Source organism: Crotalus tigris, unplaced genomic scaffold (genome assembly GCF_016545835.1).
Source record: "Crotalus tigris isolate CLP2741 ecotype Arizona unplaced genomic scaffold, ASM1654583v1 scf7180000017622.5263843, whole genome shotgun sequence".
NCBI classification, from domain to species: Eukaryota; Metazoa; Chordata; class Lepidosauria; order Squamata; family Viperidae; genus Crotalus; species Crotalus tigris.
In genome coordinates this window covers 587,631-611,209 of record NW_024096517.1, presented here as the reverse complement: position 1 = coordinate 611,209, position 23,579 = coordinate 587,631, and positions in this window count along the sequence as shown.

The following is a 23,579-nucleotide window of genomic DNA, read 5'->3' as shown; positions in this document are numbered from 1 at the left end:
ATGAGTTTATGCTTGAGTAACTGGCAAATGAAGTGAACAAGATACAAATTCACTCATATATCGATATACCTAGTCGTTGTTATTCATGTCCATTGTCATATTAAGACTGGCAGACTGTTGGAGAAGACTTACACCTCAAGAATCTGAATAAAAGAATGGAATAAATATTCTTGATTAGGGCATGGTTGATTGGATGGAAGACAGAACAACTGAAGTCTATTGAAGATCTAACTTACGGTTTCAAAGTTTTTCCTTCTGATATTGTTCTCTCTTTCTGAAACAGCTCCTTTTAATCAGCTGAACTTAGTTAGCTAGTTTTATTTCTGGAGAGGCCTAAAATAGTTTGGGAATAATGAAAATAGCTAAACATTTAACTCCACCCAGTCACCTAGAGATATATGATTGTCTTGGACACTTCAAGAAACCTTCAAGTTCACTTGCAGGAATTTAGTTTTGTTCTACCTCTTTGACCATTTTGGTAGCCACTGTGGGAAATTATTCCATCGGCTTATCGTTCTGATCAGAAGATCAATTTTATGTGTTTGGCAAATGTTTCCCATTAGGGAAACTTTGCTTTTGACCAGTGTTTTTCAATCTTGGCCACTTCATGAGCTGTGGACTTCAACTCGCAGAATTCCTGAGTTTGAAGGTCACACGTCTTAAAGTAGCCAAGATTGAGAAACACTGCTTTACACTATTATTAGGAACGCAGAACCTGTAATAACCTGCGGAAGATATTAAGATTTATAGTTCAGTAAAATCTGGAGGGCCACATATATTGCTTCCTTGTCCCAAAGCTAGACCTACTACTTGAAGATACCTAAACTAGAATCAGCCTAAGATTACCAGAAAGATATTCAAATACATCTCAAATTGCAAGATTGGGCAATTTAGACATAAAATATTCCAGAGTCAGAAAGCATTTGTCTGAAGTCAACATTTGTTTTGGAAAACTGCCAGGAACCAGGAGTCACATCCTGAAGCATGGAAATGGGAATCAAAAGTGAACTTCTCTCAAGGAAGATTGTATTTACATTGATTTGAAGCAATTTTGCGATGGAGAATTACAATAGATTTTGCCATTTCCACCAATGTTTCCAAAATACCCTCCCAGAAATATAAGCTCTGGGTCTCTCTCTGCCTCCCTCTCCCCCCCCCTCTCTCATGAGATCAATTGCTCATAAGTGAGTAGACATAGAATAAATGTATCCAATATCCGAGCCAGCATGACCAGAAACAGAGACTTACCGAGAATTCTTTGAAGAGTTCCACAATGAAATGTTCTCCTGGGAGACATTATCAGGGAATAATTTATAATGCCAAGGGATGGATGAACTTGTCAGGTCTGATCTTCCTCAGCTTCTTACTTTCCACTGTTTCATGTCTTCTTGTCTTCCATTTTGCATCAGTTTCCTGGATGTAAAAAAGCTAGAACTGAAGTAATTCTATCCCCATGATTCTTAATGGATGCATTTCTTGAAAACAATGTTCTTGTTATTTTATTTACCCCCCCCCACACACCCATTTTTTATGACTAAGATATTTTAGCAAAGCAGCTTTTCAAAATCCACCAAGGAGTGAGTATTGTTGGATGATTATTTCTAGTAGTGCAACCCAGATCCGCTAGCCCTAACTTATATTACTTATACTCCACTGGCATAATATTGTCTATCAGACTTGGATACAATATTTGTGGCTAGACAAGTTCGTTAGTATCCTGTACTAATAAAGGTTTCCCTATCCAGCCATGTCCGACTCCACTGAAATGGTACCTATTTATCTATTTGCATTTACGTGCTTTCAAATGGCGAGGTGGGCAGGAGGTGGGGCAAGGAATGGGAACTCAGACTATTGCATGTTGCTCGGGATCTTGAATGCGGGCTGTCAGCTTTCCAGCTGACAAGCTGAGCATCTTTAACCACTGACCCCTCACACCCTCTAAAACAATGATTGTATTATTATTAATAGGGAAACTTTGCTTTAGTATTGCTGTTTCTCAGACTTGGATGCAATATTGTATGTCTGTACAAGTTTGTTAGTATTCTGTACCACTACTACGACTACTACTACTACTACCAACCTCCTGAGGCTGATGCCTAGAATGCTATTTCTTGGACTATAAAAACAATTATTGTATTATTATTAATTCTTTCCTCTGAGCCTAGAACTATATTCATTTATTACTCTGCAATTGTTGCCTGTAGTAACCCAATTATCCCTTTGAAAATGAAGTCAATATTAGTAAGGGTACTGATCCCTCTGTGTCTGAGTGGATGCTGGAAAACCTTTTTTCTCTAATCTACTATTCCAGGAGGCATTTGGTTCTGCCACTTCAAAATGTAAATGTATTGCAAATCCAGACTTTCTTTTAAAGCTCCGTCTCTTTATCCTATAACTTGTCAATAGCGTTCAAAGCCCTGCTAGGTCCATGCAAATTTACTCAGAGAATGGCTGCAGCAATGTGAAGATTTTGATTACTCATGAGTGAAGGCAGATCTACATGTCCCATGTTGCAGGATCCAATCTGGGACCAGAGATTTAGATTTAGACTTCCAAGCTTTCTGAATCATGCTGGAGCCCATCATGTGGGAACATTTGTCTCTTACCTGAACATGTTCTGGAATCCTCTCTTGCATTGAAATAAATATAACCTACCTATAATATCAGCATACTAAAAAGCAGAGACATCACCCTGCCAACAAAAGTACGTATAGTCAAGGCCATGGTTTTCCCAGTTGCAATGTATGGCTGTGAAAGCTGGACCATAAGAAAGACTGAGCGCCAAAGAATTGAGACCTCTGAACTATGATGCTGGAGAAGACTCCTGCGAGTCCCTTGGACTGCAAGGCGATCAAACCGGTCAGTCCTAGAGGAGATCAACTCTGACTGCTCTTTAGAAGGCCAGATCCTGAAGTTGAAACTCAAGTACTTTGGCCACCTCATGAGAAGGAAGGACTCACTGGAGAAGGGCCTAATGCTGGGAAAGATTGAGGGCAAGAGAAGAATGGGACGACAGAGAATGAGGTGGTTGGACGGAGTCCCTGAAGCAGTAGGCGTGAGCTTAAATGGACTCCAGAAGATGGTAGAGGACAGGAAGGCCTGGAGGAACGTTGTCCATGGGGTCGTGATGGGTCGGACACGACTTCGCAACTAACAACAACCTATAATATAATCCACCCTGACTTACTAATATTCTGATTAGAGAGAAGTTCCCTGAGGATGGGCTCCAGCATGAGTCTGGAAGCCTGGAAGACTAAACCACTGGTCCCAGGGACCGACCCAGATTGGATTTTGATTGCTTTTATGCATCGGGATTTCCGATTCCTTCTGTGGCTCGATCATTAGCATCCTGTTATGATTCTATCCAAATGCAAGAAGCAGTTTAATGTAAGCTGTCACCGCTGACACATTTGCGCTCTAACTAACTTGGCATCACAAGGCAATGGTAATTGCGTGTTATGCTAATTACATTGTCTTCCTTTCTTCCTTCCGTTACTCTTTGTTAGTGCAGAGACCCCCTTGCACCTTTGCTTACGACTGAACATGTGTTCATCAAGTCAACTTCATCAGCGTTATTGAAATGCTCAGTATTTTTTTATTTCTTTTTAAAAAGAATTATTATTACATTTTCAACTCATGGTCATCGAATGTGACATGTTTAATGCCCAAGAATAATCTTCCTTAAAGTATATGCTGCGCTAGGCTGTTTTTGTAATTGGATCTTCTTTAATATGCTACTCCGAAGCTGATGAGTCCCCCATGCACAGAGGTTTGCCTGAAAATCAGATTACTGTAATGTGCTCTTGATGAGGACATGAAAAATGCATTCTTGATGAGCATCCGAAAGTTAGGCTGGATTACATTACAGATATAATAAATAGATTATATTTATTTCAATGCAAGAGAGGATTCTAGAAGCACTGCACAGCATTTTAGGTTTTGTGGGGGGCCTTCCTGAACCAAACAAACAAAATGGGAGATGCTCATGGAGTCCCATGAGGTCTGCCTTGGTTTTGACAACAGTTGTGTTGTGGCATGAGAAGTTTCAGGAATTTATGGAGTGTCGCTTCATGAATAATACATAAATAACATGTTACAATAGGATGGCAAAACATTATTGAAAGTAAATTTGAAAATACGGATGGCTAGAAATGTTTTTAACGGGAAGAAAAAGAGTTCATTCTGTGAGGATAAATGAGAGCAGAGACTTAAATTTAATGAGCTAATTGGAATTCGGTGGGTTTTTATTGGTCTGATATATGTAATTGAAAGAAAGCTTTAATGTAGTTTTAAGGATTTACAAAGTAGGTTCGAAAATGGGTTTTATATTTTCCTTCATAAGTGAGGCTGGAATAATTTTTAAAGCTTGTCAAATATTGTCAAAAGTGAATTTTAAGGTATGTATGCTAAGAGGAAGTTTAAAAAAAGACGTACTTATTGATTTTAGAAATGTTTTTAAAGAAAAGTTTAGGGTCTACATTGGCTTTTGACACAGTTAGTTGCTTTGTGGCATGAGAAGTGTCAGGGATTTATGGAATAGGCCTATTTGAGGAATTATGAGAGAAAGAAAAAGACAATAATTGCTATAGATATTATATCCGGGAGTTCACAGTCAATATTACTGGAGGCTGGAAAAGACATTTGAAAGAGGAAGGCCGGAGCAAATATTCATAATCTATTCATGACGATGTCATCATGCAAATGAGGTGCATAGACTCCCTAAAAGGTGGGTTTGGGGATATGAATTCACTTATAATAGCCCTGAGTATTTTATAGCCTTTGGTCCTTTGGCTGTTCCTGTCCGGCTCACATGGATTGCTTCTATTTGGAAGGTGACTGCTCATTTTTTCCCCCAGTTTGCAGATGTGCATTTGTGCACCTTCATAGCCCTATTAGTTTGGCTCTCCACAACAATCCTAGTTTCTCATTTAGCCCTTTGGGAAAATGAATTGCTCATCCTGACTTATAAGTTTGCTGTTGTGATTCACAAACTCAAAGTCTTCAGATATCACTTGCTAGTGTCATCTCAGAATGCTTTTAGGATAAAAGAAAACTCAGCCCTTTGTAACAAAGTTGGGAAACAACAGTTTATTTTATTTATTTATTTATTTATTTTATGAGACTTATATACCACTTTAAGTGCAAGCACTCTCTAAGCGGTGTACACCAGTAAGCAATGTATATATAATATATTTACATTGCCCCCAACAATCTGGGTCCTCATTTTACCTACCTCGGAAGGATGGAAGGCTGAGTCAACCTTGAGCCGGTGAGATTTGAACCGCTGACCTGCTGAACACAGTCAGCTAAAGTGGCCTGCAGTACTGCACTCTAACTGCTGCGCCACCTCTGGGCAAAGCCGCTGATTTCCTAATTAAATAAAACATCAAAGTGAAATAAATCAGTTCTTTTCTGTTCCTTTCCTTTTAAGTGGAAGCAACGGGGCACTGTTTTTCATCTTGGCATCTGTACGAGGACATATCCAGGTACATTCTCATTCTCAGGTATGAAACAGGAGCCAAGAGTTATGACGTATCTGGGGCCAGCCCGGGGGCATTAATTTTTAAGAACACCGTGAAACCAGTGAGAGTTACGCTGCAGAAACTGATAGTAAAATATGATTCCAGGGTCCTCATGTAGCTTTCTGAGGATCACCTGCATATTTAGGAACTTTCTAAGGATACAGATATGGCATTGCAAGCCTAGGGGTGCATTTAGCCATCTGTTTTGTTTTTATCCCAGTTGAAGTTTCCCCATTGCTATGGACCCTCGACATTGACTGAGCTGGACGAATATTGGAGCCACGTATTATACAGTGGACCTCACAGCATCTCTTGATCAGTTAATTTGGATTCTGAGGTGGTCGACATGGAAACTGCCTCCAATTTAGAATGGGCAAAAATCTCCATAAAGAAAATAAATCTGTTTTTCCTTTCTCTTTGAAATGTATCCATTCAACAAATGCGATATCAATGAACATCTAGGTAAAAGAGCTGCCATCTAGTGGAATAAATGTATCCCCAAAGCAGATTTCCTTGATCATTTATACCCTGTCACCTTTGTTTAAACTGACTTTCCCTGATCTGTTGAATTTCAAATAGGTTGGGAGTGCTTCTCCTGAAACTGCCAGCCAGATTGACCAACAATTTGAAAAAAATCAGTTCCAGTATTTAAAAAATGAGCAAATGTTTATGATAGGAGTTCCCTAAATTTACTAGAGGATGAATAGACTAGACTAGACTAGACTAGACTAGACTAGACTAGACTAGACTAGACTAGACTAGACTAGACTAGAATAGAATAGAATAGAATAGAATAGAATAGAATAGAATTATTGGGGAATAATTGATGTCTCATTCTTTCAGTAGTGTGTGGAATAGATCAGTGTAAGATAAAAATGAGTTTGTATTATGCTTATTGTATGAACTAGAACACAACTAGAATGCAGCAGGTTTTTAGGATAAAAAACTTCAGTTATGAGACTCACAGAGTTCATTTGATCATTTTTTTCCAGTGAGTAATGAACCAGAACGTCATACGTATCCATACTACAAGCTACACTGGTTATTCTAAAACCACCCAGTGTCATTTTTCATGAGATATGTGGCCATATAAATTTGATTAATAAACAAACAAACTAACGTAGATGTAAGCTTTAACCTTTGATGCTAAGCCTCTCTCGGAACCTGTTGGAATTGAAATACAGCTTTATCTTTTACAAAGGATGATAGAAATGGAAAGATTCCTCAGCAGGACAAATGAACAAAAATGGGATTCTCAAAGATAATGTAGAAAGTATAAATATTATGCTCTTAAGTGCAGCAATGTAACCAACAAACAAACAACTACTAAAAACCAGAATAATGAGTGGTTTATAAGAATGGTGGCCCCGTTAGACCAGTCTGCATTTGATGCAAACTTAATGTAATTCACACAGCTCCAACTGATAGATGAATCAAGTATGTGCCCTTATTTTTTTTCTTTCTTAATGATGCACTGGCTTTTAATAATTAAAAAAGCAAAGTAAATAATTAAAAAAGTCCTAAATGAATACATTAGAGGAGAGTGAACACCAAAGAAGCGAAAGTGATATTTTTCAACAAAAAAACATTAATGAAAACTGTGTTCTACCAGCCAGGTAGAACAAGAGGAAAAAGTGACAAGGCCAGCTAGCCTCTGCTTTTAAGCTACAGAAGGCAAAAATGGAAGATGGGCACTAGTTAGATCTTGGAGAAGAGAATGGAAAGGAAGAAGTCAGATGCTTATAAGAACATGGTTCACACATGTACCCATACCCAAAAGGCAATCAAGCATGGAACTAAAGCAGATGATAGAGATTCAGCACTGCACCAAAATCAGATTTCTCAGGAGGACTTAATTGTCCCATGTCTTCATTCTCAAGCAGAGCGGAGGCCACATTCAGATCTTTTGGCAAAGAATAGGTTCTTCTGTTTGGGAACTCCAGAGGCAAATGAAGAAGATAAAGACAAAAGTCGTGTTCTGCATTTGAATTCTCCGACCAAGAGGAAAAAAAAATGTCCTCTAGTAGAACATTCTCCGTGGGTAATCAGCTGTTCCTTTTGGGCTTTCTTCACCATTTGATCATCATCTTGTTGACATGCTGCTTCTGGACATTTTGATTTGCTCCTGTCACAGTTATTTCTGTTTTGTTCATGCATCATCATTTCTGAGTCCAACAGTCTGTAGAACATTTCCATATTCTGTCGCTTTTCAGCTCCTGGGCTGGCTCAGCTCAGAATTAGTTAATGGCAAGGAAGCTGTTGTGCTGGGGGAATGCAACCCTCAAATCTTCCAGGTCATAGTGCCTTTCCTAGAAAAAATGCTCAGTGGCACAAGTGCAATTATGACTTTTTATTTGCACCGGGGGGGGGGGGAATGAGAGCCCATTAGTTCTGCATTTGGGAAAAAGGAAACCAGGGTATTCTCCGCTGACCAATTTAGGGAGGGATGATAGATCCATAAGGTTGACCAAGCATTGCCTAGTTTCGTGTTAAAGGCAAAACACAGCCACTGGGAGCCATCAAGGGCTTAGCTTGGCATGGATTTTATGAGCAATTCATTCTGGACCTTATTCTCATTCACAGAACACTGCTCAACAGGACACCTTTGATTCCCTGAAATTAAAAGGTGAACAAAATGAGAACATTATGACCAATCCTTTGCAGGGCAGAAACCAAAGCAGTTTCACACTGCAGCAGGTTTTTCAGGATAAAAGACTTCAATTATGAGATTCACAGGGCTTATTTGCTCATTTGTTCCCAATGAATAATTAAGCTCAGTTTATTGTATTCCCCCATCCCAACCAAGTCTGTATAATCTTACATGAATGTAATAGTTTATAAAGAATGATTGCATCCTGTCTGGGAATGGGGAGGAGAAAATTTCACACAGGGCTAAAGAAAGGGGGGAGGGAGAGAAATAAATCTCTAAGAGCCGAGGTGGCGCAGCAGTTAGAGTGCAGTACTGCAGGCCACTTTAGCTGACTGTGTTCAGCAGTCAGCGGTTCAAATCTCACCGGCTCAAGGTTGACCCATCCTTCCGAGGTAGGTAAAATGAGGACCCAGATTGCTGGGGGCAATGTAAATATATATATACATTGCTTACTGGTGTACACCGCTTAGAGAGTGCTTGCACTTAAAGCGGTATATAAGTCTCATAAATAAATAAATAAATAAATAAATATGAGAAAGTCTGTGTACTAAAGCAGAGAAGATAAGCAGATGAATATGAGCAAGAAGGAAAAAGTTCATAGTTTTGCCCAGCAAAAAGTCTTAAAATTTTCTCCTACGGGTTTCCTTCCTTCCTTCCTTCCTTCCTTCCTTCCTTCCTTCCTTCCTTCCTTCCTTCCTTCCTTCCTTCCTTCCTTCCTTCCTTCCCAAATAGTTGAGTGAAATTATCTGGGTGAAATGCGCTTTTCCTGTATTTCTTTAAAGCCAACGTCACTAAATGGCGTGAGTCTTAATGTCCTCTTTCATTGCCCAATAATGTCTCCAGAATCTTTTAGTAGAGTCTTTAGTGTTCCTGGATTCTTATGTGTTCATTCTTTTCCCAAGGGAGGAGAACAGGAGGGAATTCCCTCCCAAGGTTTTATTTTCAAGAGCAGAGCTACTGCCTCCACTAAAAAGAAGTTTCTGTCCTTAATAAATTGTTAGAGTCCGCTGAAGAACTTTTGAGAAATTGTCTACTCATTTTGCTACCTACAAATTACGCCGACAATTTCAAACAACCAAGGACAAAGGTTAATATGAAAAAATCCAGTGCATTTTCCCAGCCTGAACTTCATCCCTCCTCCTCTTCCTCCTCCTCCTCCTCCTCCTCCTCCTCCTCCTCCTCCTCCTCCTCCTCCTCCTCCTCCTCCTCCTCCTCCTCCCTTTTTTCTCCCTGCAGTGGTGAAGCTTCTGCAGCTAGATTACATTACAGGCTTTTCATGCTAAAAAAATGTTGGTTTCATGTATCTTTCGGTAATGTGAGTTTGATTCTCTGCAAGTTCCCTGGATGTGTTTTATTTAAATGGGACTCAGCCTTGACATTCATTTTTTTAAATATGACTTTCCAAATATGTGCTGATCTTTCCATAATTCTCCCAAGTGTATGCTGATGTTTATGAATGTTTGGAGCTAAGAACTGTGGGTAGTAGTGGCCTCCAGTCATTGTCACCATCTGCACTAAAGATCTGGCACTTGGTAAATAAGAATCTTTTATTTACCCAGCCCTTTTAAATAAGCTATTCTTCTTTGCCTGGGACTTTCTGTTCATTTTTGTTTAAGTTGCTTGTTACATCGCTGATTATTTTGCTATATCTGTTCTCCTGCTCTATTCTTGTCTTGCTGTTCACCACCTAGAGTCATAAATGATTGAGGTGGCCTGCAAATATTAAAGTACAAACAATGAACATAAGTGAGTAAACTTTCTCTGTGCTGGTGTATTTTATTCCTTAGATTTGGGAATTCAAAGGTAGCATCAATGCCCAGAGCATCTCCTCCTCCAGCTTTACTCTCACAATAATACTCTATTGAATAGATTGGTTGAGAAGTAGTAGCAATATTCACAGATTATACTTTATGAGGTCAAATGTCTATGGAGATTCTTAATCATCCAGGTCATGTTGTCCCAAAGGTGGGTTTTTTGTTTTTTAATTCCAAAAGGCAACTAGACTTTCTTGGTGTTTTCTTTGAAAACATTTTGCTTCTTATCCAAGAAACTTTTTCAGTTTTAACTGAAGAACTGTTAGAACTGAAGAAGCTTCTTGGATGAGAAGCAAAATGTTTTCAAGGCAAACACCAAGAAAGCCCAGCTTTGGGACATTTATGAGGTCAACTATATTCCTAAGGACTGCATTTGCAATCCACCATGTGCTAAACTTGGCCGGTTTTAACCAGATTCATTTGTTTTAACATTTACCGTGCTATTTATGGATCAATGCATTGTGCAAACTTGAAAGATGGATGTTTCTGCAGAAGGTTAAGGGTGTTCTATAATCAGCTCCAAATCATTGTTGAACTTCCGTGACCAAGGGTGGATTTGAGCTCCCCAGCTTGTGCTGCATTTTAATGACTTATTCATTTATAAGCCACGGATACAGCTTACGTTAGGGGTTAGCTATTTAAATGAGATATGTGTAAAAAAAAAAAACAAACCACAACCCAGCAATAATCAGGGTTTAGTTATTTTTGTTTCTATTTTGCCGCTTTCACCGAGACATTTTGGAAAACACATCCTTATTCATGAGCGGCCCAGTCATCTAATTCATTATTTCCTTCTTTTATCATAAATGAGGCTAGTGTACAAGAATAGAGAAATCACGTTGCCTGTTCACGACATTAACACCAAGCTTAGGACAACTCATCAACCCTTTTTGTAAAAACCAATCAAACTTTGCTGCTCCCTGTATTTAGCAATTGCATCATTCATTAGGGATGTTCTCTCTTTGGCAATTTTCTAGCAAAATGAGGATGCAGCAGTAACAGGGTTTGGAACTAATGGAGGTTACAAGAGCGAGGAAGGTTTTAACAACTCATATTCTGTCATTCCACATTATGCCTGGTGTTCAATGATAATAATGAAGTTTCTAACTACAGCCGGGCAGTTAATCGAATCAACCAGCTATTTTTAGTTGCCTGACTCAAGGGGCTATAATTACCATTTTCTTTGTGGCATTGTTTATTAACCCTTACAGATTACTGCTCAGTGTGTTATTTGTCTAGTGACTAGTCCACCTTTCTCCAATTCAAAGCCTTCAGATTTTTATGAACTATTTGCCTGATTCAACTTTCTGAAATCTCATCCATCAGCAATTAACCCTATGGATAAGGAACTCTATTGAACTCTATAGCTTTGTAGATTAGGCATGAACAGCTTGTTCTGGTGGAGGTGTAATCTCAGTTGTGGTTCTATTCTTCAAACCAGTGGTGGGATTCAGCCAGTTCGCACTATTTTGGCAGAATCAGTAGCTAATCTTTGTTGCCCAAGCCCAGAACGGACTTCCGGAAGCGGCATCCACACAGAGAACTGGTTGTTCACCTATTTGAATCCCACCACTGCTTCAAACTCTTCACTATTCCTAGCTCTAACCTTTTACTAGAGGCAGAATCCTTCAAGGACCAGTCAATGCTTTGGCAGTTGAAGTCTTGGTTGCCTAAGGGATAGATGAAGAATTACAGCTGACTGATTTAGAGAGTTTTGGATCCTAGGATTCTAGAAACCTTTGAAAGACTTGGTGGGACTTTCAAGTACTATGTCTTCAGATGTCCAATCTTAGGACTATTATCACAGATCTAAACAAACCCCATTTCCTTTGTGTCTTTCATGTGTTTTACTGTTGAGACATTAGTATATTGGGATTAGGTACAGAAATTAGAGCAATGGTCCCCAGATAATCTTTGTTACTGGATTAAATTCATACATCCAGTGGACACTATGGTAATGAATTGAGCAGAAATGAATAATTATTTCTACCTGGAAAAAGAAGACTTTTACTTTTGTGATGTTATTCTGAATTTTTAATGACTGAACACAGGCTTTGTGGTAATTCCCAGGTAAAACCAACAACCTACACACGAGTCAATGATGGTATGGTCAACATTTCCTGAAATCAAGGTATCCGGAAAATAGAAATTTCTTTGGGGCAAAGCTTTGGCAAATATAGAGGCTTCAGTTGCAGTGGAAAAAGTAGAAGGTAAAAAAATGAAATAGTTGTATCAGTGAAAGCTGATGTATTAAACATTGGCCTGATTGAGAAAGAATGAACTGTTTTCAATCCCTTTCCACACAATTCTAATAAATCGCTAAAGGATTGAATGGAAGGCATGCATTTTTATTATTATTCTGAAATGAGCCTGAAAAGCAACTTAAATATCCATTCACTTCTCATTTACATCAGCAGAAGATAGCTTTTCTTTATGATAAATTAGGGTCAAGGCAATGTTCCTTCAACTTGTGCTTTCTTGCTGCTTAGAAGAAAGAAAGAGAGAGAGAGAGAGAGAGAGAAAGAAAGAAAGAAAGAAAGAAAGAAAGAAAGAAAGAAAGAAAGGATGGATGGATCACAATAGCTTTCTCCATCTGACACAGTTGTATATTTAACTGATGAGAGCTTATTTACATGACAATACTAGCAATTACTGCCTCAATAGATTAGTTTTTTTTTGTACTTGATTCTAAAGTTTAAACAAGACCCCTGAGTCCAGACTCCACCATCACTGTTCTTTGTTTTAGATTGCAAAGATCTTTTGATTTCAGCAGATGGCAGCACTTGGCTGACCTTCTTTGAACTTGGAAGTAAGCAGAGTTGGAATTGGAGACTAACAAGGCTTTAGACTGGGACCTTGAACTAAGTTTCTGGAAAATGGAATGGGATATTGTTACTATATTGTTGCTAAGAAAATTTCATGGGCGTATCTATGACATCACAAGCTCTACACAAAGAAGGAATTGGGTATGTATAGTTTAATGAAGAGAAGGTCAAGAGGGGACATGATAGCAGTGTTCCAATATCTCAGGGGCTGCCACAAAGAATAGAGAATCAAGCTATTCTCCAAAGCACCTGAAGGCAGGACAAGAAGTAACGGAGTGAAACTAATCAAGGAGAGAAGCAACCTGGAACTAAGGAGAAATTTCCTGACAGTTAGAACAATTAACTAGTGGAACATCCTGCCTCCAGAAGCGGTGAATGCTCCAACACTGGAAGTTTTTAAGAAGAGACTGGACAGCCATTTGTCTGAAATGGTATAGGGTTTCCTGCCTGAGCAGGGGGTTGGACTAAATGACCTCCAAGATCCCTTCCAACTTTATTATTATTAAGGCTTCCTTTCTAAGAATCGTAAAACCACCCTGCAAAGTTGGCAGAGCTGACATCTCTCTCATCCTCTTTCATAAGAATACAAGAAGACCCTGAGTAAAAGTCTGACTATTTACAACTATCACCAATTGGATGTTGTTAAATTGCTCATAAGAAGGACATTGGTGGTGTTACTAGGATATGGTTAACATTGGGTAATTGATAGAAATTTGAGATGGTGAAGAATCAACAACAGGAACAAATTAAGGATGGAACAATAGCTTGTTTACTTTGCCATCTCAAGGAGGTTATGTTGAAATTCTAACTTCTGCCCAGTATTTAGAGAAATTCTGCTTTTTCTCAATGGGTGAGGAAAAGGCCATCTTTTTCTGAAATGTCTTTCAAAAAGAGAGTAGAATTTGGGTGAAATTCACACAGGAGGAATGTGATATTTTTGTACTTTTCTCGTGGTGTTCTCACCAAGGAGTGTGTACGAATGTCCCATCTTTCATGGTTTAATCATCTCTCTTGCAGTTTCTTTCATTTCTACATTCTGAGACAATTCTAGATGTGTTTTTTCAAGTAGCACTATTCTTTAACTGCTCTTTAAAAAATGGTTAAATCTTTTCCCTAGAGAAATTCGGACAAAATCTTCTGCCTATGCTTTTCCACCTGGTGCTTACTTCTACTTTTCCTTTCCCAAATCTCATTTTGCTTGTTCTACCACCTAAACTCAGTGTAGAATTGGGTAAGTAAGTAAGTAAGTAAGTAAGTAAGCAAGTAAGTAAGCTAAAAGGGTGAATCAATGGAAGAAATTAGTTACATCAATCCCACACCACACTTAGAAAAGAAGGATGAAAACCTACCAAGCTAACACAAGATTAGAGTAGGCTCATATTTGTCCTGAATAATTTTCAGTGTGTTAAATAGTAACACTATTTTAACATTTTTCGTTCCTTTGAATAGGAAGGTTATTTGGATTTTCTTCAAAGCGGAATGTGATACAATAAAGTCTACTATCTAAGATCTATAGAAATGGGTGGGAAGGGGAAAAGCAAACAAAAGCACATCCTCATCCGTGAAAATATATAGATTGTGCAAACCATTTCCAAAACTCCTTGGAATGCATTCGGAAAAAAAGATGTTAGAAAGTATAAATAGGCCCAAAACTCAGTTGAATATTCATCGGGCTTTCATGCTGATGGGGAGACAGGATTAAGTGAATGAATCGTGGGAAAAATGACGTTGACTGAAATTGAACTTGATAGTTTTAGCTCCAGGGAATAGAGTGGTGGAGAAACAGCAATTATTATAAGATAGCGGATGGCACCGGTGAAGCAACATTTTTAAGAACAGCCCTTTTAGATCTGATTAAACACCCATCTAATTCAGCTACCTGTTTGTCACGGATGTCACTGAGAAGCCCAAATTAGGCATCAGGGTAGAAATATCTTTGGACTCTAGCTAACTGCTAGTTCAAAGGCAAAAAAAAAGGTTAAGATGAAATACCCGGTGATTGAAATGCTGAAAGAACCCCAACTTTGAAACTAATGTCCTAGAGGGTGTTCTTTGAGCTCGGTTGCTTTCTTGCAGACATTTCATTACCAAGCTAGGTAACACCATCAGTGCACTACCTAGTTGGGTCCTGAACTGCAAGAAAACCACCAAGTTTAGAGAGCACCAAGGACCCCACAGTTCAACCGTGAGCTACAAATATTCTCTTCTGTTGACGTTAACATCCCGGTTTGTACAAATCTTGCCCATCTACACACATCCTTCTTAAATCATAGAACGTGGTCCATGTTCATTGCTGTGAAGCAAATTGAGAGATTCAGTTTTGTCATGGTACTAAAAAGCAATTATTTAAAGCCATTTTCTCTGTGTTTTTGGACTATCCAATGGACTTTTGCAGCATTCCCTTCCAGTCACTGAAGTTACAACTAGCTACCAAATGCTCCTTCCCCCCCTCCCTTCTTTCTCTTACAGAAGATGCTCTAGTTTAACCTAGTTTAATCTTTGTCTCCTTTCAGAATCTCTTCCTACCTTCGGGATGCTGTTTGCAATGTGAAACGTCTTGAAAACTGAAAGGGAAAAAAACCCCATATTTAGGAGAATAAAATATGATTTCAAAAGACTGAGACTGTGGGAAGCCACGTGGCATTTTTAAACACCTTTTTTTAATGTGCATTTTAAAGACTTTTCATGGCTTCATGCATTCATTCCTGAGAATAGCAGCCACTCGCATTTACAGCAGGCACTATAAACCCTATGGTGCCAGCTGAAACGGAGTAGGCAGCTACCCTCTCATGCCCTCATTTCAAAAGTCATCTACAAGGGTCTATTCAGCCAACTGACAAGAGTGATTGGCCTCTTCCACCATCTGAGGGCCCACTTGGTATGAGAACAGCTGCAAGAGGCGCAATTAGATGAACGTAGGCTTTTGCGGGGGACTTCGGAAGTCTTCTAAGGGAGGAAAAAGTTCCCTATTTCTTCTATTCTAAAGTCGCCATTAGCATTTTCTTTAGAATTAAGACTATGGCTTGACTAAAGCAGGCTGTGAAACATTTTGCACTGTTGAAAAAACAAACAAGTGAGGGAAAGAGGGCTGGTTTTTTTTTTTTTTGGAAAGGGGACATAGGATGGATTTTTTGGCACCAATTCTACCAGTCGCAGGCTTCAGATCTACCCTTTCTTATCCTCTCTTCCCCCCCCACCCCAAATAGCTCACAATACTTTTTTAGACTGTACTTGCATGGTGCTTAGAACAGTGGTTCTCAACCTTTTTAATGACGCGACCCCACAACCAGTCGTAAGTTGAGGACTACTCAACCAGTCGTAAGTCGAGGACTACTCAACTGGTGCAGCACCGTTTGCAGAATGGGACTTTTGGCGGGCTCAGCAGGGCAGAGACAGCCTGGACAATTCCTATTGGCTTTTGAAAGCCAATAGAATTAGACTCTATTCAAGAGAGTCTATTCTATTGGCTTTCAAAAGCCAATAGAATAAAAGGGAGTAGCACAGCTAAGGAAAAGGGAAAAAAAATGGCGGACTGCATTGTTTGGCGACCCCTGTGAAATGGTCGTTCGATCCCAAATGGGGTCGTGACCCACAGGTTCAGAACTACTGGCTTAGAAGAATTGTTCAGTCAGTTCCTGGATGTATCAAACATTCCTTCTGCATCTGCTTGCTTCTAGAGGTCCATCTCATGTATGCTGAACTATAAGAAATCTGCTTGGAAATGCACATTTATATATTTAAGGCCAAGTGCAACCCACTTAGCTACTGTTTCTAGGGTGCTGGGCATCCTTAGTTTAAAAATGGTGGGATTTAAAGGTTAGGCTATATATTTCATTAAGCCCATTCAATCTCCTCCTTCTACAGTTGGCACCGCTTCATATCTTTTTTAGAGATTAAGTCTTACTAAGCCAATTGGGACTTGTTTCTTAGTAAATACACACAAGATTAGCTTCATTGCTTTGGGTCTATGTGCGTTTCTTGGAAGTGAGTTTGGTTAAACAAAGCAACACTTACTCCTGGATAAATGTGCCCAGATTTAGGATAGAAACAAACATTGAGCATTGAAAGCAAACAGATGCCCTCCTGTTTCCTCTTTGTGGTTCTTTCTGCCATTTAGAAACTGGATAATGCAATGTTGTGTTGTTCTGTTGTCACCTAGAAACACATGTTCATTACGTTCTGGGCCACCAGCCTAAACTTTAAAGTATTAAAACAGAACACAAAGGGTTGCTTAAGAGATGCCTATTGCTTTGCGGTTACCAAGACACATTCATAACTGAAGCTCAGAAAGAAGTAATTATGGCTAATGCTGGTGGTCCTAAGAACAGCTGCATGGGGCTGCCTCCCCATTTTGCTAGAGCAGATTTCCCCCCCTCTACCTCATCTTTATTAGTGTCATAATAGAAAAGGGCAGCGTAAAAACAATGAGAGGCACACATCCAAAGTTCGCGTGCGACAACCACACTATTTAGAAACAGCTGGTGCACAGGGCAAGCTGCACAGGCTTTGGGTAAAAAAAATATATAGATAAACACACAACCCAGTTAATGCAATTCGTGATACAGGTGGGAAGTTCAGAGAAACAGGTGTAAAATCATTTTGCTTTGGGGGGTGAGAAAGTATTTCTGAATCTGCTTTATTTAGATACGTATATGAAAAGACGTAAGGGGTTGGTAGCGGCAGTAAGCACTCAGGCAATGCCATCTTTGCAGTTTTGTAAAAACATGTTGACAACTCCCGCAACCCAATGTTGGCCTCGTAATGATAATGTGGTGAAAGTGGTCATTTGCAGAGAAAAGTTGGCAATGCTTAATCCATTCCATTTCCAAATCAACTTTCTGGCAACCGTTGGCATCTACCTCCCTAATCAAAAGTTGACTATGTTAGGAGATTGGCAGGGGTGTTTCAATGAGCTGTGTGAGACCACTTCCACAAATGGGCCGAAAGTGATGTGTTTCCAATTGCATTTCCCTGTGAAATCACCCCATAGGTCTCCATTACAGTTGAACAACAAATATGTTGTTGAAAAATGCATGTTTTCTAAGTAACATCATGTAGATCTCTCCTCTGGTTTCAAAAGTCCTGAATCAAAGGGATGGGTTCCATACCATAAGGAAGATGGCTTTCCTCATCTTCTCAACTATTCAGTCAGAGTGCCTATATCTTTTGTCCTTGCCTTGATAAAATATAGGAAGCCCTTGACTTAGGACCACAGCTGAGCCCAAAATTTAAAGAAAAGCAAAGAAACGGTTGGCATCGTCCACTTTTGCTCCGAACCTTCCCACCTCTGTATTCTTCTCTACCATTTTTATTTATTAAATTGGTTGTGGGAGGGGGAAAATGAAAATTCACACAGGATCTAGGCTGGATTTTGACCAAGAAGGAGGATGCAGAAGGAAAGGAGAATGATTTTTAGAGAATCAAAGCATGAAATATAAAGAAAGTATAATATGAAAAGAAAACCACCAAGCTCAGAGAGCACCAAGGACTCAACCCTGTGGTTCAACCCTGAACTATAAACATTCTCTTCTATTTGGCTGTTGTGTTTTACATTCTGTAAATTGTTTTATTCTATGACACATTGAATGTTTATATAAACCGAGAGATGGAGGAGGAGAAAATAATAAAGCCTTAGCCCACTGTTCAGATTGCCTCCTCTGACTGGAAATAGGTTTCATCACTTGCATAGAGGATCAATCCTTTTAGGGACTAAATCTGGTATCTTCTGTATGCAAATTATTTTCTTCTTCCATGGAGCTAATATGCAGAAATCATAGAAATGGGGTGGGGGGAGGAATGGATGCCAATAAAGGAGACTATTTGTAGCTCAGGGTTGAAATGTGGGGTCCTTGGTGATCTCTGAGTTTGGTTGTTTTCTTGCAGATGTTTCATTACCCAACTATGTAACGTCATCAGTGCTAGACTAGATGATGTTACCCAGTTTGGCTAATGAAAAATCTGCAAGCAAGCAAACAACCCAAGTTCAGAAAGCAGCATGTCAACGCTGCTAACATTGGATGTTCTTGCTTTGACAAAATAGGAAGAGGCAGCCACTCTCTGTATAAGCTGTGTGCTACTTTTAGAGTTAAATTAGATGATGCTGGGAGGGGAGGAGAAAGAATGTGTGTGGAGATTAGTTAAGATAAGAAACCGAGAGCTACAGAACGGAAGGGGAACTTTGCCCTTCAAACTGATTGGAGAATGTGATTTATGACTGCTAATTGGAGGAGGGAATTGTGCTTGAATAGTATGTGTTCAGGGGAGGGGAATTCAGATCTTGACATCCACCATGTTCCTGCCAAAGGGTGCTATCCTAATAAAGAGACTTTAAGGTAAACAATGCCTCGAGATTCTTTGAAGTGTTCCCCCTAATCGGAACCATGACACCTCAGACATTTCAGTACTTAACTAGTGACATCATCAGAAGCTTCATGTAGCTACTATATACTGTAAACCTCTCTTGCACTGATGAGTTTCTCTGTAGTTCAGGGTTGAACTGTGGGATCCTTTGTGGTATCTGAGCTTGGTTGTTTTCTTGCAAACATTTCATTACCCAAACTAGGTAACATCATCAGGGCTAGTCACCCCTAGCACTGATGATGTTACCTAGTTTGGGTAATGAAACGTTTCCAAGAAACTAACCACACTCAGAAATGAATGCGTCTGAATATATCAAATTTCTCAGAAACTAGCTATTGGTGCCTGCCGACCCCTTTCTTATTTATTGTCGTAACATACACTGCTTGGAAGAAGAACACTATATTTTATTAATACCAAGTATTTCTTCCATTGCCTGCGGTATTTGCTGCTCTAATCCCCCTGGATCATTTTGCAAAGTTTTGGGTTGTATGCAGTTTTTCTGTTTGGCAGAAAAATATCTATCATGCCAAAAAAAAATCCCCTGACAAAGAGAAGGATAAGGCAGTCATTCGCTGGGCGTGTTTGTGATTTTTATTCACATCATAGAACTGATGGAACAAATGAACGGCTGGAAATCCAAAGATTTTGTTGCATCCCCGTTGCCAAATAGGGTCAGTATTTCAGGCTAAGAAAATGTTAAAAAAAATAATAAATGGTTCCATAGATTGTTGTTAGTGCTTTATGGAACACCAGATTTCTCCCTACTACAATAAAGTAGTGGCACAGAAGGAAGCCAGCTCTAACACATGTGTGTATGTGTGTTTGTTGCTCTTTCATTTTTCACTTCCTCATCCAAGACTTAGGAAAACAGTCTGTATTTACTGGTATCAACTGTCGTTTTAGATTCAATTCAATTAGGCTGATTTATAATATTTGGAAGCAAAAGAGGAAATGTGTGAATCCAGGTTTTTCACTCACTGGTGAGGTTGCTTCATTTCAGCGAGAAACACTGGAGATTTAGCGTTAACAGATAATGGGATTTAAAAATAGGCATTTGGAAGCATTTTGTTCTAATCCCTTCAGGTGTGAGTTAAAAGCTAATCAGGGAAAAACCCATGCCAAGTTTCCAATTGCTGGCAGGACAAGCAACGGAAAATAAGACACCTGTGTTTCTCTTGGTGTTCTTTGCTCAGCCTGCCCCTTTAAAATGAATGCCTCCGATGTGAGAAGTTACAAAATTCAGCCAGATTCCACTTGTCACAAAAGTATTTGAAAAGTTGGGCCCATTTCCAACTAAAGAATGTGTTCATTTAAGAGGCCGTCAGCAAAACCTCTCTTTTCTTAAGTGAAGAGAACTAGCATTTTATCACTTTAAGAAGATCTCTCTGGGTTTCAGGACAGTGGTGGACAACCTGAACTTCCCACAGCTGCTTTCAGTGGCCTTCGGACAACTCACATCAGTCTTCCGTTGCTCCACTTTGAGGTGGAAAAACAAGGAAAAGTGTACCCCAAGCCTTTAACGAAGCATGTGAGTTTTCTTCTCCTTAATAGTTCCCAGTAATTCCGATTCCACCCATATATGTGATGATGGTGCCATCCAGAATGTAGTCCCTCAGGTCTCTCGAAAGTTTTAAGCACAGCCTTTCCCAGACTCTCGTCCCAAAGCTTTGTGGAACAGAAGGTTATTTAATTTCTCTCAGTGGGGATGCAACAGAAAAGACTTGGAGATTAGAAGCAACCTGGAATTAAGGAGAAACTTCCTAACAGTGAAGACAATTAACGAATGGAACAGCTTGCTTTCTGACATTGTGGGTGCTTCATCCCTGGAGGTTTTTAAAAAGAAACCGGATAGCCACTTGTCCGAAATGGTATAGGGCAGTGGTTCTCAATCTTTTTAATGCTGCGACCCCCAACCGGTCGTAAGTCGAGGACTACTCAACCGGTGCAGCATCATTTGCAGACTGGGACTTTTGGTGGGCTCAGCAGGGCAGAGACAGCCTGGACAATTCCTATTGGCTTTTGAAAGCCAATAGAATTCGATTCTATTCAAGAGAGTCTATTCTATTGGCTTTCAAAAGCCAATAGAATAAAAGGGAGTAGCACAGCTAAGGAAAAGGGGAAAAAATGGCGGACTGCATTGTTTAGCGACCCCCGTGAAATGGTCGTTCAACCCCAAATGGGGTCCCGACCCACAGATTGAGAACCACTGGTATAGGGTTTCCTGCTTGAGCAGGGGGCTGGACTAGAAGACCTCCAAAGTCCCTTCCAGCTCTGTTCTGATTCTTGATTCTTGATTAAACTACATTCTCACACAAATGGTACCTGATGCCATAGTCTGAGGTGACCCAAGGCTTTAAAAACTAAAGCAACATGGGCTGAGAGCAAAGGCACTCTTTTAATCCCATGTAGGCATTGATCTGTCAGCTCTTGGTTTTCTCAAAATTTCAAGGCCACCTCTGCTTCTGAGGAGCCATTGAGAGAAGAAATGTATGAAAGAGCCTGACTGATTAATTTTAGATTCACTCCTAATTTGGGAAACAGCGCCCAGGATCATAGAATGATAGGGCTGGAAGGGACCTTGGAGGTCTTCTGATGCAACTTCCTGCCCAAGGCAGAAGTCCTCATGAAATCTCAGACAAATGGCTTCCAGTCTCTTCTTGAAGACCTCCAGTGATGGAGCACCCACAACTCCAGGAGGCAAGAAGTTCCATGGATTAATTGTTCCCACTGTCAGAAATTCCTTCTTATTTCCAGGTAGGATCTGCCTCTGCCAATGAGCTTCCGCCTATTGCTTTTTTGCTTTGTGTTATCTTTTTATTAATTTTTGATGGTTCCAGCTATGAATCTAAGCAGCCCTCTGTAGTTTGGCCAACTTTTATCAAATGGAATTTACATATACGTGTGTGCCTGTCCTTCAGTTCACCTTGAACAATTAAGATTTGTTTCCAAACCATCACTAAATCCTGGCTATTTTAAAACTCTGACTGTATATTAGAATGATTGCTCCCTCACTCCTTCCCTCCTTCCCTCCCTCCTTCCTTCCTTCCTTCCTTCCTCCCTTCCAATCCTGGCCTAAATCTTTCTTTTTCATGATAAAGCAGAAGGATTGAAAGAGTGCAAAGAGTTAAAAGCACTCTGGCTGGCTTACCCTAAGCTACATCTTAACAAGTTTACACAAAATCAGACTCCAATTATACACTGTGTTTGTTATCAACTACAATGAGAAGATAAGAGAATAGGATAGCCTGGAGGATGAGGGTTGCATATGCTTCCATGGTTGGTGGTAAGAACAACATCGATTACATTTGAATTTTATTTCTAAATTTAAAGGGAAAACTTGGTGTTTTCCTGATCTGCATATGAATTAATAGTGGGCTTCTGGCGCTAAGCTTTGCTTAAGCCATTTGCTTTTTTCTTTAACTTCAACAGGCTGATACAATAAACACCATAAAACTTCTGTTGCAATCAACTTTGTTTGTTTGTGCGTGTGTGAGGACAAATAGGAATTAAGGGAAACAAGGTATCTAGCAGTACTGGTGGGCAAATTACAGCTCATATGAGCAATTATCTCTTTCCAGGAAAACAACTCTAACTCTTCAGAGTTCTTGGTGATTTATCCTGTAGATTTTAAAGGAAGTTATTTATGTTAGCTCAAGCTATTTATCCATTTGCCCTATTACTGTTTATTCTTCATGTACACCTATCAATGAGAATTCTAGCAGCCTCAGTGCAGGATGGTTTTAAAGGTGTCTTCACATTTAATAAACACAATAATCCACCATGGAAGTTATCAAAGTACGGTTCACATTAGGAAAGGCATGGAACCATCCTATTAATTAATTTAGATCTTTTTTTTTAAGTGGCCTTTATTATTTTCGTAAATAAGGTGGCAAAAATACCTAAAGCTTCTTGTCCAGCCCTCTTCCTATTTTCTCCACAACAATAATCTAACAACCATGGATTGGGCTGAGAGAGAGGGACTGGCCCAAAGCCACCCAGTTGGCTTTCATGCTTAAAGTGGGACTAGAACTCACCATTTCCTGGTTTCCAGGCCAGCTTCTTAACCACTACACCAAGCTGTCTTTTTTTATGTTTTCATCAAACCTAACTTTCAAAATTGGTATAGTCCTATAAATTAATGCAAGAAAAATTGGAATAACAACTGGAAAAGTTCTTACCTGTACATGAGTTTCCCAGAAGCTTGTGGGTTGCCAGCTCCAGAAATAGGATGCTGTGATTTTTGTGTTCTCTCAGATGTGCTGTTTTGCCTACATTTTCCTTGGCCACTAGGCATATTTTTTTACAACTGATTGGCTTAATCTGTGCAGCAAAGACAGCTTTGGGTCCATAAAACTTGTGTTCTATATTTGTCGGGAAGCAAGACGAAAAAGGAAAAAGTCTAATATTC